Here is a 20,599-nt window from a genome sequence, read left to right as displayed (position 1 = left end):
TGTCTTGCCATTGGTCTTGGATGACTCTGGAAAAAAGAGTGAGGCTGATGATGACTTTGTACAATTCTGCCTCACGTAAATTCAATTAATGAGAATTAAAAAATATTACCAACGATATCATTTTGGTCCTTTTCAAACATGAAGGACAACAATCAACCAGGTCCCATTCGAATGGAGGGAGGCAACCTGTAACCAAGTACATACAAGTAGGTAATCTCACAGGAGAAGGAGCTGGGAGGATTCAGAAAGGCTGGATCTGAGTGGAAATTTGAAGGAATTCAGGGAGACTAAGGCAGAGATGAAGAGGAAAAGCATTCCAGGGAGGAGGGAAAGCCAGTCAAAATCATAAAGGAGGGAAGTGGAAGGTTGTGTAAGAGGATCAACACATAGGTCAGCATTGGATTGTAATGGAGTATATGGAGAGGAATAAAGTAAGAAGACTGGAAATTCAGGAAGGGGTCAGATTTTAAAGAGTTTTAAATGTCAAATAGAAAAGGCTTTATATTTAATCTTCTGTGTAATTGCAAACCACTGGGGTGTGTGTGTGTGTGTGTGTGTGTGTGTGTGTGTGCATATGTATGTTTGTGTATGTGTATGAGAGAGTGGCTACAGTAAACAATTTGAATGTTATTTCAGGCTATTACCTCAGGTAAGAGGTAATGAGGGACCAAACTAAGATAGTGCTTGTATGAGCAGAATGAATGATTCACTTAATAAAAGATATTAAAAATATTTATTAAAAGATAGATTGGATAGGTAGAAAGAAGATTTGCCAATGAATTGGATATGTGGGGCAAATGAGAGTCAGGAACTAGTAAAGGACACTGAGGTTGCCAGCCTGGAGAGAGAAATGATAAATCTTTAAATGGGTAGCCAGGAAATGGACTCAGGCCTTTTGTAATCAGGTCAAGAAATATAAACTCTAGTAGGAAGATTACTTACTTATCTATAAAAATCTTCTATCTTCACAGCAGACTGTAAGCTTCTTGGGGATAGGCACTGTTTTGTCTTTGTCTTTCCATTTACTAACAGTACCTTGTATACATAGTAGTTCTTAATATATATTTAATTTAATTTATTAAAGTTCTTAATAAATAAACAAATATGGATTGAATGGAATACTTTGCTCAAAAGCCTTCTGTGATACACTTTAATTCAAAGTCATCTATGATATGGTCCCACTTTACCTTTGAATCCTTTTTTTCCTCATATAATTTATGTTCCAGGCCAACTATGACACTTCAGTATTCTACTGCACAATACCGACTATGTGCAGAATATTATGCTATGTACTAGGAGAATAAATACAGGGCTTCCAAAAGTCTTTGTGTAGTTTTAAGCTATTAAAGCTGTATAGATTGGATAAAAGGTATAGGCACTGCCCTTATGGGGCTTGCAGTTTAATGGGATATAATATATCAGCAAATAATTATAAAGCAAAATACTACATAAATGCATAGGAGAAGTGCAGTGTAGAACCTCAGAGTGAAAAGGGAAGATCTTCGCTGATTAGGGAAGTAAGAGAAGACTAAAGAAGATAGAATTTGTTCTGAATTTCAGGGAATGGGAAAATTTCAAAGATTTGTTTTCCAAATTGAATTGAATTAAAAAGGTAGATGTTGGAATGGTGGAAGGCATTCTAAGCATAGGACTGCCTGAGCAAAGGAAGTATCTTTCTGAGCTACACAGAGGACAGAAAGTTGTCCAGTTTGTTAGGAGTATATCATGTATATAAGGAAGTATAGGCCAGTTAGATGGTTCAGTGGATAATGTCGGCTCTGGAGAGTTCAAATCTGACCTTGGGTAAGTTATGTAACTTAGTTTGTCTCAGTTTCCTCATCTATAAAATAGCCTGGAAAAGGAAATGTCAAACCACTCCAGTATCTGCCAAAAAACCCTCTAATCCAAACAGGGTCATGAAGAGTCGGACATGACTGAACAGCAGCAACAGTAACCACAAGGAAGTGTGAGATAATGCAAAAAAGTTAGAGACACCCCAAGGTATGAAGGACTTCAAATGCTAGGCTAAGTGGTGTGAATATTATTCAGTAGGCAACAGGGAAGTATTGAAAGGTTTGGGACAGAGAAATAATATGACTGATTATATATGAAAGTATGATTCACATGGCAGTCATGTGAAGGATAGAGTAAAGGATATAGAGGGAGTAGATAGGAAGACCTTGCCTATACTAATGTTGGTGGAAATGAAAATAAGAGAAAGAAACATTTTCAAAAGCAATTGTGAATATAGGATTGATAGGACTGCTAAGATATTGGATGTGGGTGGTTAGGGAGAAGGAAGGATCCAAAATAATACTTTCTCTCTCTCTCTCTCTCTCTCTCTCTCTCTCTCTCTCTCTCTCTCTCTCTCTCTCTCTCTCTCTCTCTCTTTCTTTCTTTTTTAAAATATGAGAGAACAAAGTGAATGAAATGGATGAGAAAGAGTTTCTGCCTTTATTATACTTATGCTCTAATAAGAGGATATGACACTTCTACAAACAATTCTTCTACTTAATACCTACATGACCTTAGACCAATCACTTCACTATACCTCACTTTCCTTAAGGAAAGTAATGGATTTTATTGATAAAAATAGATTAGATAATCTCTAAACTCCTTTTTAGCTCAGAAGAATAGATAAAAGAGGAAAGATAATGGAACATATGGAACTTCAGGGGTTGTTAAGACATAGAGGTAGAGATACACTGTAGGCAGCTTGTGATTGTGTTTTAAGAGCCTGGGAGAGAGAAGGAGTAAAATGATAGATTTGGGAGACACCTTCATCAAGAGGATCATTGAAGGCATGGAAGTGACTTGCCAAGGGAATGTGTAAAAAGAAGAAAAAAGAAGACCTGGAATAGAATTTGAGAAACAATTACATTAAGGGATTGATAAGAGGAAGAGGAAACCATAAAGGAGTTCAAAGAGAATCAGTTAAGTGTGTGGTGTTGTTCTCTTGGGCCTTTCCATGTAGGCTGGGCTTGTTTTGCTTAATGCCCTATGCCAGGAACAGTCTAGTTCCTTTCCTTAAAAGGCATAGAAACTCATCTTGGGACTTGATTAGTCACAGGAATTGGCTTAGGTTATTGATAAGGCTTTTTGATTGAATGAATAAAATAGTATTTGAGGAGTTCTAGACATCTCTCAGAGTCCCCTAATTCTCAAATGACAACTTGACCAACACTGGGAAACTGTGCTTATTTGAATCAATGTGGTGTCCTTACTAAATATCCTTCATAAATGTCTCTCCTATACTCTAGCTAAGAAAACCTTTTAAAATAATTGAATGACATATAAGTGTTTTATTTTGTGTGAATTAACATCAATTGTACCCCTTTTTTCCTTTTGGAAAGGAAAGTTTGAAATGGCCCCATTCTTTGACTGGGCTCCCATGTGTCTTAGTCAAGGATGCCAGAGGCCTCTATGCTCCTTGGTGACTCCAAAGATGCTTGCCTCTTGTCCTCTGTGACTCCTGATGTCTGGAAGACTGGTCTCTGACCCAAACTGAGGGCAAGTCTGTCCAACCAGGGAAACTCAGAAGGAGTGACATCACTGGCTTTATAAGAGGGAATTGAGGAAGCAAAGACTCTCTTGTTTTTTTGGCTCTTGGCTCTCTTGTTCTAAAGACCTGCCCAGTAGGGTAGCTGTTGGGCAGTTTTTGGCTTTTCCTGGTGTGGGCTTTCTTGATTAGTGAATGGAGACACTAGTGGCAAACTGAGATTAACTAGACCCAGCCATGGTATTGTGTGCTTTTCTTTCTCTCGAACTCCAACTTTCATTACCTAATAATTATAAATTAATATGCAGTCTCCAGAGAATTTTAATCCCAATAATTTCATTCTAATATTATACCTCAACTGTCAGGTGATTCAAGTAAGGTTCATCCTACAACATCATGGAAACCAAAGACTATCCAGAAAGAAGGTGTGGTCATCCCCAAACTATCAAAGCAACAATGTCTGATGCTTTCAAGAGGCTGAAGAGAATGAGAGTTAAAGAGATCATTAGATGTAGCAATTAGGAAATCAATAGTGAACTGAGGCAAGTGTAGGTTAAGTGATTTTTTTCAGAGTCATACAGGCACACAATTTGTCCAACACTCTATCATTTCTATCAATTGTGCCACCTCATTACCACAATCTTTCAAGAAGTTTGATAAAGATCGAAGGAACATTAATCTGAAATGATACAAGCATTAAGGGTAGGATTTTATTATTTATTTTAAGAATGTGGAGAACTGAGCATATGAGAAGAAACCAAAGCAAAGGAAGGGATTAAAGATGAATAAGAAAGGAGGAGGATGTTTTATGGAATGATGTGATAGAGGAGGCTGATAAGAGACTCCATAATGGATACAAATGGAGTGATTGGCCTTAGGAAAGAATAATATACTAGAATGATTTGCCATTTCCTTTTCTAGTGGATTAAGGCAAACAGACATCAAGTGACTTGCTCAGGATCACACAGCTAGTAAGATTTGAAGTCATATATGAACACAAGTCTTCCTAACTCCAACCCAGTCCATTGCTCTGTCCACTGAGCCATCAACCTGATCCACTTAAATTTTATTCCCTAACATATATTCTTTGATCCAGTGACACTGGTCTCCTGGATGTTCTGCAAATAAGATACCATCTTTTGGCTCTGGACATTCTCTCTGGGTATCCTTCATGTCTCTCTACTCAACTACTAACCTACTTGGCTTAAAATTCCACCTTCTACAGGAAGCCTTTCCCAAAACTTCTTAATTGCCTTCCCTCTGTTAAATATCTCTGATTTATCCTGTATTTAGCTTACTTTCTATATATTTGTTCTGATATTATTCTCCCCTCTCCTATTAGATTGTAAATTACTTAGGGTCAGGGACTCTTTTACTTCTTTTTGTATCCCCAGCACTTAGCTGAGTGCCTAGAACATAGTAGGCACTTAATAATGCTAATTGATTGAGTTTAATATCTTTTCTAGCATAAAATTGTTTTCTAGCATGGTTGGACCAATTCACATCACCAACAATGTACTGGTATACTTTCCTTCTAATATTCTTTCCAACACTGATTGCACTTTGTCATCTTCACCATTTGGTGGGTATGAAGCAAAACCTCAAAGCTGTTTTAAATTGCACTTCTCTTATTATTAGTGATTGGGAATATTTTTTTTTTCATATGGTTTCAGATCATTTGTGTTTCAACTTGAGAAAACAACTCAAATTCCTTTATCACATATATGGGGAAGTGGTTCTTAGTTCTTCTCAAAATTATTTTTTACATAATCAAAATGACCTATTTTACCTTTGTGACTTTTATCCTTTGTTTAATTATGAGATTTTCTCTAGAGCACAGATTGAAAACCTACTGTATTTTCCCTACTGGCCTTTAGCTTTTTAAAAAAATTGTCACCTTTTACATTATATTCATACCCATTTGGAACATATTGGGCTGAGTCTGATGTCTGCCAAACTGCTTTCAAATTGTCCCAGCAATTCTTGTTAAATAGAGCTTTTAGCAAGTAATTTATATTCTTGGGTTTATGGAATACTAAATTACTGTGTTGTGTGGCTTTTGCAGCCTGATTTCTTAAGTCAATTTATCTCCATATTTTATTTTAATATACTATTTTATATCAGATAATTTTATTTTATTTTGACTGAACCTCCTTATCTCACTCGGGTAGAAAGTTCAGTGGCCACTCATGGGACTGCTGAGATTGATCTCACCTCTGCTTAGCATAGAAGCTTTAACATACTTAGTCTGTGGTGGCCCCCTGATTTACCAGAAACTTGCCATTTTGGTGCAAAAATTAGTAAGGCTCCTCTGAACTCCTGACCTTGAGAGAACCACTATCCTCAGCCTCTTTAATAGTAGTAATTACATGCAAGTACCACAGAGAGCCCAGCTTTATTATTTTATTTAATCATTGCCAAATGATATTTGATGACTTTCTGATGCTTTATACTTTGAAGTTTGGTCATGTTGGATGTGCACTAGTTCAGCTACAAAGAGGGTTAGTGATCTCCATTGAGGTATGACTTCTAAGCTCTTTCTTGAGAGTGATGATAGGATATCCCATCTTTTCTTGAGAATATGTAACCGTAGAATGGGTCACCAGTTGAATATACCAATCTCCCTCTCCAGACTGGCTCATATAAGTATCTCAAGTATGATTGTCCTTCCAGGTTGATTGAGTTAGCAGTTTGATACCTCCCAAATTCTCTCTAATCTATAGAGATAGTTTCCCTTAGGGATTTTCTTTTACTTTTCTCCACTTGTCTCTCATTTGGACAGACTCTTTGTGTCCCAGGACCATCAGAAGGAAATAACAAGAATCTTTAAGCAGGTGGTTTCTTTATTCTCTTCTTTACTTCTAAAATTCAGTCTCAAGCAGGAATAGTCTTAGTGCTCAAGAATGTAATTCATTTTCTGAAGAAAGTATATAGTTCTAGCATTTTGTGGAAGAGAACAATTGTGTCAGCCAATTAAGAGCAAACGAATTCAGATCAATAAGGGAATACTATATATAGTAAGACAACATATTATTCAAAGCTATATTTCAATCTTTCCATCAAAGAGATATCCATATTGCTGGAAGCATACTTTAATGCAATATGAGAAAACACCAATAAACAATTACTGAGATCATATGTAAAATGTTAACTGCTAGTCTCATCATGATTCTTAATAGAAATTTGCTAGCGTGAGGAAACTATCTCAAAAATTCTCCATAATTGTAACTGTTCAGTGGTTTCTGCTTAGCTGGGATGTTTTACCTCAGTACCAAAGTCCCCAGGTAGAGCAGGTGGGTGAGTGGGAAGCTTGAACACTGCCTCTCTTTTGAACTCTGTCTACATATTTGACAAATGCTAAACTGAATAATCCATTAGCCAGCCATTGAAAGAAATATTTTACTTTCAATGATGATTGGAACAGATAAGAAAGCTGTTTATTTCTAGTATCATCTTGCCTAATCGAAAAGAGGGGGAAACAATGGATATCATATCCCTCTAGGCTCATTTTAGTCTGCCTCCCCCCCCAAATTGTTTTCATATCTTTCCTCAGCTTTAATAGCTGAGTTTCTAATGCTTCCTGCTGGTAAGACAGAAAAACAGAGCTGGTAAAGTAGCTGGGAACCAGCAGAGAGTCTGTGCTGTTTTTTCTCCCTGACAATGTCAGTATTCTTTTTTTATTCAACAACTGAAAGCAGTGTAAAAGGAATGGACTTCCCTTGAAATTTCTAGGTCTAGTGTGTCATATGAAAAGATTCCCTATGACCTTTGGAAAGGTGACACCAACTATTTTTCCCCCTAGCACAAGCAAGACAAACTGTGCTCTGGGAAAGACACTAAATATGCCCTCAATGGGAGCATTTATCATATGGTATCTGTTAAATTAATCAATTATGTTAATAATTCTTTTAAAAAATTTACCTTATCTCATTCTGTCTCCTCCAAAAAATTTCCTCCTTTATTATCTTATCCTTTAATCCTTTCTCACTTATTTTCAGTCTCTCTCTCTCATGACTGCCTACAAACATACCCATCCTCAAAAAGAAGCTCCCTCTCTTGGCCCATGCATCTCTCTGCTAGTTATCACTATCACATCTGTTCTCCATTTTGTGGCTCAACTACTCGAGGAGGCCACCTGCAAAAGATGCTTCTACTTTCCTTTCCCTTTATCCATTTTATATCTCACACTTCTCTATTTCTTGTTTTTTTCATAAATTCTGCTTCTATCCATAAATTTGATTGGCATTATGGTCCCTGCTCTAATTTGCTTATGATAATTCCCTTTATGTCTAGATCATATATCCATTTTCATCTTATCTTGATAAATGGTATATCCTGTAGACATCTCAAACTCAACTTGTCCAAAACTGTATTCACAATGTTTTCCCCCAAACCCTCCTCTCTTCTTAATATTCCTATTACTTTTGTGGGTACCATTGTTCTCTAATCCCCCAGGCTCTCAATTCAGATGCCATCCTTGACTTCTCACTCTCTCTTAACTCCCTTATTCAATTTGTTGCTAAGTTGATTTTTACCTTGAAAATATCTCTCACATTTGCTCCCCTCTCTTCACCGACATTTCCACAATTATGGTGGAGGCCACATCATTTCATGCCTAAACTATTGAATTCCCTGACAACAAATCTCTCCCAATTCCAGTCTATTTTTAACCCAGCTGCCTAAATGATATTCCTAAAGCACAGGTCTGACCACATGCTCCCACTCCCTCCTTACACTCAAATGTCTATCACTTCTAGGATCAAATGGAAAGTTTTCTCTTTGATATTCAAAGTCCTTTATAACACATCCTTTTTCCACGTTTCTAGTTTTCTTCCACTTTATTCTGCCTTCTACTTATTCTCTACCTCCCTTTACTCTGCAAGCCAGTAATACTGGCTTTTTTTTTTCTGCTTGCCTCAGAGGACACTCCATCTCCCAAATCTGGACATTGTCACTGACTGTCCTCCATGCCTGGAATGCTCTCCCTTCTCATCTCCTGGCTTCCCTGGTTTCCTTCAAGGATCAGTTAAAATCTAACCTTCTAGACAAAGCCTTTTCCAAAACCTTTTAATGTGAATGCCCTTTCTCTGTTAATTATCTCCCATTTAGCCTGTTTATAACTTGTCTGAATATAGTGGTTTGGATTCTTATATTGGATAAGAGGTTGGACAAGAACCTGAATAAGATCACATCCAAATCAATCAAAATCTCATGAATCTGTTAGATAGGATAGAGATTAGATCTATCATTTATTGATAAAGCATAACATTTTGAACAGAATTCAAAGCTAGTAGTTCAGATATAGGATATGAAGGAATATCTTCCTATCTCTGAGGCAAATTCTCTGTCTGACATTCCATTCTGACTCTTAGCCCATCAGAAGCCATTAAAAAATCTTTAGAGAAAGCAGAAATGCAATACAATTTAACTCTTTGATCAAGCCCAATTTTCTTGTCTTGAACAGTATGTGGGAATTGGCCATAGTAAAGCAAAATCTGTCAGCCTCCCAGGGAGATGAAAAACTCTATTTATTTCCTCATATAATTGCATAGTGTAACAGAAAGATTGGGTTTTCTTCATTTGTTTTTTTTCACTTTTAATTCCCTCTGGATTTGTGGTATGTCACAGTGCCACCGTATGGACAATAGACTGAAGTGTACAGAGAAGAATATCTCCCAGTAGGGAACTAAGTATGGTAATCTCTGGAGGGAATTGGCCAAAAAAAAAAAAAAGCCAAAGGAAGAAAAAAGGGATAACTTTCTAAAATATAGCTTTTACAACTGGCACATTTCCTTTTGGTATATGTGAAAAAATACCTACAAAAGAATCACTATGAATTTATTTTTTTTAAATTTTAAATAAAAACATATAAAACAAATAATAATTAACACATATTTCATTACATTTAACATATGGTACATAATTCATCTCAAGAATTGCAGTTCTTTATAATTTTCATATATACTAACTCCCAATTTGATATGCATATTCCTTCTCATTTCTGGGAGTTAAGACATTTTAATTTCCATATTAAAACTGTCTTTTTCACATGGTATAATGGATTAAGCATCAGAGAACCTGTGTTTGAATTCTGACTGCTATTTATTACCTGTTGACTTTGGGTAACTCATAATGTTTCTGGGCTTCAGTTTCTTCATCTATAAAGAGATTAAATGACTTCTAAGATCCCTTCTAATTAAATTTTATGCTTCTCTACGTGGCATGGTCAGAATTTTGTAATTTACACATGAATCAATCTGCCATCTTTTGTGTCCTGACTAGGGGAAACACAGTAGAAACAGGCCCTGTTTAGAAGAGTTTAATATGTTCAGCTCATTCACAGATGAATTTGGATTCCTCCAAGAAATAGAAAACTGGACATAGGATTGTGGAAGCCAGAGAAAACTCGTCAGACTTGTTCTGAAAGTGGGGCCACTTTTGTTTGTGTTTGGTTAATGCATCCTTTTGGAGTAATTTTAATTGGAAACTTACTACAATATTTTATTAGTCTATGCTTTCAAAGATGAGGGCAACCTCTCCATTGTTGCAGATCCCCAAAACTTCAAATTTAAGTAGATGGCTTAATGAGTTGCTGTGGCCAAAAAAAAAAAAAATCTCTTCTCTCCTAGCAAATCTTCAGTTTCTGAGCTTATCTGAATTTATCTCTACTGGTTTTTAGATGAAGGATCCAGTCTATCTCTAGGTTTATATTGGGAATTTCTCCAACCTAGTTAGTCCTATCAAAATTTGCATTTTGTGAGCAAAGACTTAAAAAAACCCAGTTACCTCCACATTGCCATGAGGCATGGGGACATTTAGTGGTTCCAATATACTCAGAATAAAATTATTTAATAGTATTATAGCACTTGATTGTTATGAAGCACTTTTCATACTATCTTATTTGATTCTCAAAAGAGCCCCCTCTCACTTATATTATTGTTATTTTTTTACAGATGAGAGAACTGAGACTTAGAGTGATTAGAATTAAGAACAGAACTAAAAGGTAATTTACTCCAAATACTTCATTTTATGAATGAGAAAACTGAGATGTAGAAAGGATAAGTAACTTACCAAAGGTCAAATAGCTAGAAAGTGGCCGAGCTGGAATTCAAACTCAGGTCTTCTCACTTCAAATTCAGCAGAATTTTTGTCTGTATTGCATGGCATCCTTTTTAAGTGACTTGTTCAAGGTCATGCAGTTGTTAGAACCCAGTCTTAAATATCTAGTTCTTTTAGGCCCAAGTCTGGTGTTCTTCCAAAATATTCTTTCAGCCACTGAGCAAGATTTTAGAAATTGTTGATTTTGACTTTACTTCTTCCATTCTCAGAAATCTTTTTAATAACATTAATTTGAGAAAAGGGTAAAGGCAAAGGTGTTGACACAATGATATATTATTATGACAGTAGCTGCTAATTTGGGCTTTAGGAATAATATAGTCCTAATTCTAGAACTTTTGAGAAAGATATTTGTTGGTGTTTCCTCTGACTGATTGTAGCACCAGACATTGGTGGGAAGTTCTTGCAGAATATCAAGGATGAATCTTTAAGCCCATAACTAGCCATATGATATTTTGGCTCTGAGGTATAATTAATGTTGCTCATTGATATGTGTTACTATTATAGATATAGAGAGCAGCTAGATGGCTCAGCAGATTGAGAACCAGATCTAGAGATGGAATGGTCTAGGTTCAAATCTGACCTCTGATACTTCCAAGCTATGTGACCCTGGACAAGTCACAACCCCCCATTGCCTTATCTCTTAATAACTCTGCTGTCCCTGAAGGTAAGGGTTTAAAAAAAAAGACATATACCTATACTTGGACTCCTTACTATTCAATATTTGCCTTTTAATATTTCATTAAGATTTTAACTAGAAAATAGAAAAATTTAATATCCATAGAGATCTCACTAATAATGGGTGGTATCCTCATCACCATCAACTACAATGAGCACTTATTATATGCAAAGCACTGTGGGCTTCATTTTTGGAGATGGGAGATGTGGCTTTATTCTCTTTTTGTTGGCATTTTAAGAAATAAGATTTTTTCCTCCCCTAGGACTCTTAGATCATTAAAATCCCTGGGAAATTTATTAAATGCAACCCAATCTTCCTCTTATTCAGTTTTTGATCCAATTTGCTGTCTATCTATAATATTGCAATGATGGTTCTGATAGACCAACTCTATTGGCATCCCATCAAACTGCATTTAATAGTCTGACAAGACACCTTCTTTTTCTGTTTGATTTTTTCCTGTGTGAACAATTGTGCTACTCATTTGAATGATTTTGCATCTCATTTAGGAATTTCTCCAATGTTTTAGGGTTTTATGCAATCAATATAATGTCCTATGACTCTGTGCTAGACTGTAGCAAACACCTCAGATGAGCATGTTTCCCTGATTTATTTTCTCTTAGTTAAATTTTTAAATTTATCTATCTGTTCTTTCATCTTTTTAAATTTTCAGTTCCAAATTCTCTCCCTTCCTCCAGCCCCTCTCCACCCCATTGAGAAGATAAACAATATGATGGACACTAAACATGGGAAGTCATGCAAAATATAGTACCATATTGGAAATGTTACCAAAAAAAAGAAAAAAGAGAAAATATGCTTTTTAGGTTGATAACATTTTTTAAAAATCATAAGTCCTTTGGAAGTTATGCATATCATTGTTAAATCAGAGTCTCTATGTCCTTGATAGGTGATTATTGTTATAGTTATTGTTACTGTGTATAATGTTCTTCTGGTTCTGCTCAGCTCACTTTGCATCTCCATTTGATATTAATAATCAGAGTATAGTTGAATAAATTCTTCATTGCTACAACTTTTAAGGAATATTATGTAATCTTAGCATATATGTCAAGGTGTCTTCTTGTTCTTGATGCCTTTAGGGCTGAGTTTTGTTCTTTATAGTCAAATGCTTAAAAATAAATGAACACTGCACATGTATAACCTCTGTGTCAAATTTCTTGCCTTTGCATTGAGGGAGGAAGAGAGGAAGGGATAGAGAGAATTTGGAATTCAAATTTTATAAAAACTTAATATTAAAAATTGTTTTTATGTACACTTTGGAAAATATTGTTAAAATTTAGTCAAAAATATAATCAACAAACAGTAAGCATATTGGACTCTTGTATTCTCTGGACTTTTGGGTAAATTGTGTGACTACTAATATGCTGCCTACTGCTTGAGATATAGGAAGCAGAGACTGACCTCTCTAAAAACAAAGTAAGAAAAATGGCCTCTATAATTCCCAAATAAATATAATAGTTGCTGCAGTGGAACACTGCTTTGTGTCATGAGGTTAGAAACACCTTTCATTTAGGGACAATGTATTTTGTGAAATACAATCCTACCAAATATTCTTTATCATCCTAATTTTAAAAAATAACAATAAAATCTCAGATGGATGACACACTGAAAAAATCAGCAGAAAGTTGGAAAACAAAAAGTGGGGTAACATATGACTCATAATAGTAAACAATGTAAAGCTCGAACTGACTAGGTAAAACTAGACGAAAGTCAAAACAAAGAAAGTACAACACATTGTCATGTCATGGAACTCTAATTGCTGATTTTTTATGTTCACTGCCAAAATAAAGAAACGTGATTGGTGGGGACTAAAAGGAAGAGAGGTAGCTGGGGAGACATTTTGTAACAAAGTTAAAAACAAAAAGATAATTGTCTGAATTTGTGAAAATGTATTTCTTCTTATTTTTATGCTTGGTGTTTGCTTCATGGTTGAGATGCACAATACTTCAGTAAATATGTAACATTTTACTAGTTTGTCAGTATATATCAATTGTTTGTTGATAGGAGTACCAGTCCATAGTGGATGAAAAAAAAAGCCTGATAAATAAAAGTAAAATGATGATGACAATGGTTGTATTTACTTAAAACAGAGCTATTGACTTGAGCTTTAGATGATTAAAATTTAAGCTCCTTGAATTCAAGGATTGCTTCTCTTCTGCTTTTGCGTCTATACATTTGTGGTATCCCAATTTAATTCTGATGGTGGGATACATCATATTTTTCTTTTTAAAGGATTAGCTGCCTATTTAAATCAAATGTAGTAAATCGAAAAGGTGAATGAAGTTCATGCTGGCCTGCTTACAGTAATCAAATTTTAAAAAGAATGATAGTTTCAAGGAAACACAATTTGTATATATCATCCTGATGATATTATTACAATACTTCAAGGATTTATTATTTTGTTGGTCTGGGTACTTCCTTTATTGTTGCAGGTTGCAACCCCTCTATAACATAATAGATGTCTTTGAGAGTTAACTGTAGGCAAAGAATTCATCAGCCCGTGGCTAGCCGTAATTTAACTGGGCTGTTCTTCCAACAGTAGCTCTATAGTCTATTATTGGGTTGATACTTGAAACCTTTCCAGCTTGGCAGAGTTTGTGTTTTGGGAGCACATCCTTGGAGAACTCAAGGTCACTTCCATCAGAGTAGGATTTTATTTAGTAGAGGAAAAGAATGAAGAAAAATAATTTCTCCAATGTGAATTTTTTTTAATAGAAAAATTAAGCACTAGATATAGATGAACACAAATCCAAGTATTGTGTCTGCAAAAATGCAGTTAAACCTCTTTTCTCTTTAATGATTTATCTTTTCTAATGGGATCCAAGATTTAATTTAATTCCCCCAAACCAATTTATTTTACTCTCATATTGCCTTAGACTCTGCATGCATGCCTGCTTTCTTGATGTTATCTGCTGCCTTGAACAGAGCTTTGTTTGGCCTAACGGGGATCTCTCATAGTGGTGCTAAGATGCCTGTGGTTAGGAGTGACCTGCTTTTCTGAGTACCTAGTCTTTACAGCAGCAGGATAAATCCTCTCTTGGTCCATTTTGGAGTGATTTCTGATAATTAAAATTTTCTTTCTTTTTATTGGGGACAAATGGGACTTTTTACTTTCTCCTACCCCCACAAGTGATATCTTTAAAGACTTCTAAACGTAGCTTTCCTAGGTTTCTGTCTTTCATGGAAAAAGAACCAAGAAATATAGAATAGTTTGCAATATTTACAGATGATAAACAAGGTATTTGATTAGTTAGGCCCCTTCTTTGTTTATGCCTGACATCATGATTTCCCTTTTTTAATTTTAAAAATTTATTTTTTAATATTCTTTTCTTTTTAAAATTTCAGTTCCAAATTTTCTCCCTGCCTTCTATTCCTTCTCCCACTCACTAATAAGGAAAGTAATATGGTATCAATTATACATGTGATATCATGCAAAAATTTTCCATATTAGCCATGTTTTTTAAAAAGCAAGAAAAATAAAGTTAGAAAATTATACTTCAATTTGCACTCAAAATTCATCATTTCTCTGTCTGAAGATGGATAGCATTTTTTCATTATGAATTAAATTGGATCATTGTATTGATCAGAGTATCCAAGTCTTTCACAGTTATCATTACAATATTGCTATTACTGTGCACAATGGTAAGGGTTTAAAAAAAAGAAAATCAAGGATAAAGAACAACAATATACATATCATTTCTTTTCCCACAGTGCCTAGAAGAATGCTTTGTATCATTATATAATAATAGTAATTTAGTAAACAGTCTAAATCAATAACTTTTAATTAGTGTAACTTTTATATGAATAGAATAACCTCTTTTTATCCATATTTTTAGTTTGTATCTATGATTATCTTGAATGTTGACATCTTTTCATTATGCCATCACTTCTTCTCTTCTATCATCCTTCCCTCCACCTCCATTATCCCTATGTATTCCTTCCTCCCTCTTTTTCCTGCAAAATCATCACCACAGAGTTATACAATCTTCCAACCTCAACAGACACATCAAAAATCTGTAATCTTATTCTCCAGTTATCTGAGGGGCCCTTGTTCCTAGGAGTTGAGGTGAAGTGAGAAGAGAACCAAACCTAGAATCAAGAGACATCTAGATTAGAGTCTTGCCTCCGATACTTCACAAATAAATAATCTAATTTAAGATGATTAAACTCTCAGGGACTCCCCAGTTGCTCCTAGGATTGTTATTATGTCCAGGTGACAAAATGTATATGAAATACTTTGTTGATAAAACACCTTGTTGATGCCGGCTGTTATTCTGTCTGTGTCCAAGGGCTAAGGTTTTCTGTGTTCTGCCTCACTTAGCACCTCATTCACTGCACCCCCATCCAAAGTCCTATTCTTTAGTCTTTACTGATCTTTACTTCTCCACTTGAGGGAGTCCTTAACTAGTTTCTCCTTGTCCCACTCTAGGTGCCTGGATGGGTAAAGCAGCCTAAATTCTGAGCTCTGAAGCTGTGAATTGAGGGCACATGACAACATCATCACCATCGTGGGGTGCTGGTGGAAGGGGGAACAACCTAGTTTTGGTGGCATAGAAGATTGGTGAGAGTATGGGGAGAATGTTCTTTGGAATCCAATATAAAATGAAATAATAATAATAAAGTGCTTGGCATAGTTCCTGGAACATAGTTAGCACTATATAAATGGTAGCTATTATTATACAAGAATCTTGAGGAGGCTGACTGAGGAGGAGAGAGCCCAGGATACTAGCCTGGGCACCCTCTTATTCCTTCTAACAAACCTCTCCTAGGGACCCTAAAACAATGAAATGACACATTTTTTTTAAGCTACCTTAAAACATTGTACAATTTTCAGTCAAAAGAAGGTTTCTTCTATTCTTCCTTGTCTCAAAACCAGAACAAAACAAAACAGAATCTTTGCCATATGCTGGCTATTGTCTGAAGTCCTTTTTTTCTTAAGGAGATAAAGCTTATCATGTTGGTAATGTGATAGAAAAGAGTTAAAAATTCAAATACCCAGGATAAGTTAATAGGTTTTGTGAACGAGTTTCAGAAAAATATAAAGAATATCAGTCTTTCCTTTTTGGATTGACTTTACAGAGGATTTTAATGTTTTGTGTATCATAGATCAAACTTCATGGAAGTCTGGTGAAAACCTTCTCAGGAAATGTTTTTAAACACATAAAATATAATAGCTAGAATTACAAACAAAATAAATCTTATTTAAAAATGTAATTTTCCCCACCCAAGGTCATAGACTTCATGAAATTGATCTGCAGACCCCAGGCTAAGAACTACTGTGGTAGGGATCTAAAAACTCTGAAGAATGAATAAGAACAAGAGTAAGAATGGAGACAAGAGGTGCCAAAGACATTTACTCAAGCCAGTCTTCTGGAATCCTTATGCCTCGAGATTTAGAAGTAGCATGAAGGAAAAAAAAAATTCTTTAGCAGTAAAGAAAAGAGTTTCAAGCACTTAGAGATAAACAACAAAATTTCATCTGGGAAGAATCAAAGATTCCAGAACTATTATCCATGTTCTATGATTTGTCAATTCATAGGAAGGAAGCAACAAGGATTAGCTATGACAATGACAGCAATTAGAGCTGTGACATGGAAAGCAGATCTGCCACTAAACAAAAAGATGAGGGCTAGTGTTCAAGTGATCAAACAATACTGTATGAGGGGAGGAGAGAAGAGCCTGCCATATAGCATAAGAAGGTTCTATGTGTGGCTTATAAAGGAATGTGTATACATAAGGTATGTATATACATGAGCAACAAGCCTGACGTATCATAGAAGAGAGAAGTGTGTTGGTAAATGTTTAACAACCCATATCTCTGAAAATAAATAAATAAAAATGTTCACAGAGCACACAAGTTCTCTATCACTTTAGATAATCAACAATTTTTTTTTAAACCCTTACCTTCCATCTTGGAATCAATACAGTGTATTGGCTCCAAGGCAGAAGAGTGGTAAGGGCTAGGCAATGGGGGTCAAGTGACCTGCCCAGGGACACACAGCTAGGAAGTGTTTGAGGTCAGATTTGAACTTAGGACCTCCCATCTCTAGGCCTGGCTCTCAATCCACTGAGTTACCCAGCTGCCCCTAGTCAACAAAAATTTAAAAAAATTGAGCTCTGATTTGTAGTATTTGTTCATTTCCAAGGTATAAATGCCCACACTGAAAATTTAATAATCAGTTCTGAGGTGGTAAAAGTTAATCTAGGACACTGCTGACAGCAGCTATTCTGCACCCTGAATGTAAGTATTTCTAGCTATATTTGTGGGAAGCTGATTTCAGTATTCCAAGGTCATATCAGGGATTAATGTGACACAGCAAATTCAGGCAAAAGGCAGAGTTTTGTCAACAGGTAGAGGCTCAAAGCTAGATTGCTTTGGAAAATCCATAGTAACAACAGTACTAAGAATGCTGAGACCCTCAGAGGACCACAAAGAGCCCAGAATTTCTCTAACCCTCCTCCTTAGTGAGATGGGGATCATACAAACATGGGTGAACAGACTCAGAACCTAATTATTTTTGTTGAATGGGAAAAGGATTTTGGGTAGCAAAACCACTTGGAGATGAAGGATAACTGGCCTTCGATTCTTATTACATTTTTAGAGATGCAATTTTAGTGTCAATATTGCCAGTAATTCTGTCTTTAAAAAATTCAAAATCCAATTTAAGAAGAGCATAGGATCTGGTCTTAGACATGTCTTCTTCGTGTGACTCTGGGCTAGTCACTTACTCCAATTGCCTAGCGCTTACCACTCTTCTGCTTTGGATCCAATATTTAGTAATGATTCTAAGATGGAAGATAAGGATTTAGAAAAAAAGAAGAGCATGGAGAAAATGACTTTGTATTAAGTGTTATAAGGGTCAAGAACTCACGAGCTCCAGGGTAAACCTTCCACTGAAAACCTAAATACAAATTCTTGGAATGATAAGGGAATCTTCATTCCTCATAAACAAGCTCATTGCAAATAAAATCAAAAGGCAGACACAAACTTTCTGTGAATTCTTGCATTTTTGATTAGGAAATCCCAGATATTCTTGCTTTTGACAAATTAAAAGGGAATTGGTAGTAATAGGAATAATGGTTTTCTGAAGAGTTGGGAAACCATTTGGGAAAATGTTACTTTAGCCTTTAATTCAGTGTTGCATAGTAGAAAGATTCCTGGAGTAGGAGTTCAAAACTCTAGATTATAGTCTCTACTCCACCACTAATTTAGTATGACCTCAAATTGACTAAGTCAACCTTCTTTGGGGCTCAGTTTTCTCAAAAGTAAAATGAAAGGATTGTTATAAATAGTAGTAAAGGCAATTTCCTTCTCTAAAATCTTCTGGAAGAAAATCCGGTCATCTAAAAGGTTAAACTTCAGCAGTTATGCACTTATCCAGAATTATGGATTCATTATAGATCTCAGATAACTGAGGTCTTACTTTGCTTTCCAGACTTCACAATTTTGCTTGGAAACTTAGTTTATCTCCATCTTTGTGCTGGACCACTGGAAACCTATAATCAGAATCACTTGGCATCTTGCCTGTCTCCCCGTTCATATCTCTTCATGGACTGTGGTGGCAAGCTTTACAGATTTGTAACTCAATAGACAGTGAAGAGAGGTAAGTAATTGGAGTCCCTATTTTATGATATGTATAAAAAGAGGTTCTGCTTGGTCCTCCGAGAAACTTTACCTTTTCTCACCATTTTCCTTTTTCTCAACCAGTTGTTGCTTTTCCTCTTTGTTTATTTTTCTTCTTGCATGCTTATCTCTAAGAATATTTGTCTACATATTTCAATTTGATTTTTCCTATTATTTTAAAATATGAACTAAGGCTTTTATTCCTCTCTATGGCTGTAGCACTTGAGGCCCAAGACTTGTTATTGGATGCTTCCATTTTTTTCAAGAATTCTTAAAAAAAAATCCTTGCTGAGAACCAAAACATTATTGTCTCTACCAGCTTCAAAGCAAAATGACTCTGAAGATCCATTGGAGAAATCTACTGTTGGAGAATGAATGTGAACATATTCTGCATTCTCCTTTTTTTTTCACAACCATTGTTGTTCATTCCATTGTATTTACTCTTCACATCTGGTGCTTTCACAAAGTGTAAAATAACCTATAACCACAGAGTACCATTATTTGATTGGTTTGGCTTGAAAAGAAACTAAACTATGAAATGTCTCTCGTGTAATGATGGATTCATCTACATTGACACTCTGCTTTGGAATGCATTAAGAGATCTAGCAAATTCAAATCATAAAATGGAATTATTCTTTTTAAAAAATCTAAGCATGTTTTACAATATCGAACAATAATATGCTTCTTTGATTGAAATAATGGAACCCAAACCACCATTGTAGAATCGCTAAAACAAGTTGAACTCCTAATTGGACACTTGATCTTGGTGAAACTTTGTAAAAGATTTTCTGACTGATTGCTTTGCACCTCTTCAATGTTTGTGGATTTGGAAAGTATATCACTTTGTCCTAAGCAGCTGTTTGAAATCAGGGATAAGCAATTTAGTAAGTTATTGTTGTTATTGTTATGTAACACTCTATCCACTTTGCCACCTAGCTGCCCCAACAACAGATGAATGGATGTGTGCACATACAATGCATATAAATATGCTTATATGTTTATATATGCATATAGTTATTATATATATGATCTTTGTCACATATATTCTATAGATGATCATTTAAGGAGGCAGCATAATTACTAAGGGTCAGTTTATTTGTATAATTAATGTAAACACACAATAAAATACAGACACACATCTACATACCAACATAGTAAGTATTTAACACATTCTTTTAAAATTATATTTCCTATTTTTTGAGTTATTATATATATATATATATATATATAACCCAATGGAATTGCTTGTCAGCTCTGGGAGTGAGGAGGGAAGGGAGAAGGGAGACACCATGAATCATATAACTTTGGAAAATTTATGTGTAAATTTGTTATTGGAATAAAATAAAGATAAAAAATGTAAACATAATAAAAAAATAAAATCTCCCTCCCCTATTACCTTTTGTTGATGGTGTTTATACATAGTGTTAAATTTAAGTTTTTTCAATCAGTCTGGTGGGAAAGAAAAGTAGAATGGATAAGCCTGAGAGTGGTGGAATATGTAAGGAATATAAAATGAATTATAAATTACCTTGGGAAATCAGCAAGAGTTAATACCAATTTTGGCTCCAGATAAGCTCCTAATTATATGGGCTGCTGTGTTTAGCATCTGCTGAGCTTTGTAAAAAGTCCAGAAGATACGCCTCTGTAAAATATAAACAACACATTT

The 20,599-nt window shown here is 35.3% G+C and overlaps 1 long non-coding RNA gene across 1 annotated transcript; it reads left to right on the top strand.

Annotated features, from left to right (window-relative positions):
* The first annotated feature begins 5,816 nt into the window (after positions 1-5,816).
* On the top strand, positions 5,817-20,335 carry LOC103096397 (uncharacterized). The gene is made up of 4 exons (XR_001627111.2): positions 5,817-10,502; positions 15,739-15,870; positions 18,746-18,913; positions 19,153-20,335. It is a non-coding gene; the product is annotated as an uncharacterized LOC103096397 (long non-coding RNA).
* The last annotated feature ends 264 nt before the right edge of the window (positions 20,336-20,599 follow it).

Source organism: Monodelphis domestica, chromosome 2 (genome assembly GCF_027887165.1).
Source record: "Monodelphis domestica isolate mMonDom1 chromosome 2, mMonDom1.pri, whole genome shotgun sequence".
In the NCBI taxonomy this organism is placed as follows: domain Eukaryota; kingdom Metazoa; phylum Chordata; class Mammalia; order Didelphimorphia; family Didelphidae; genus Monodelphis; species Monodelphis domestica.
The sequence above is the reverse complement of the archived record's forward strand: the minus strand, read 5'-3'. Positions and strand labels throughout refer to the sequence as shown.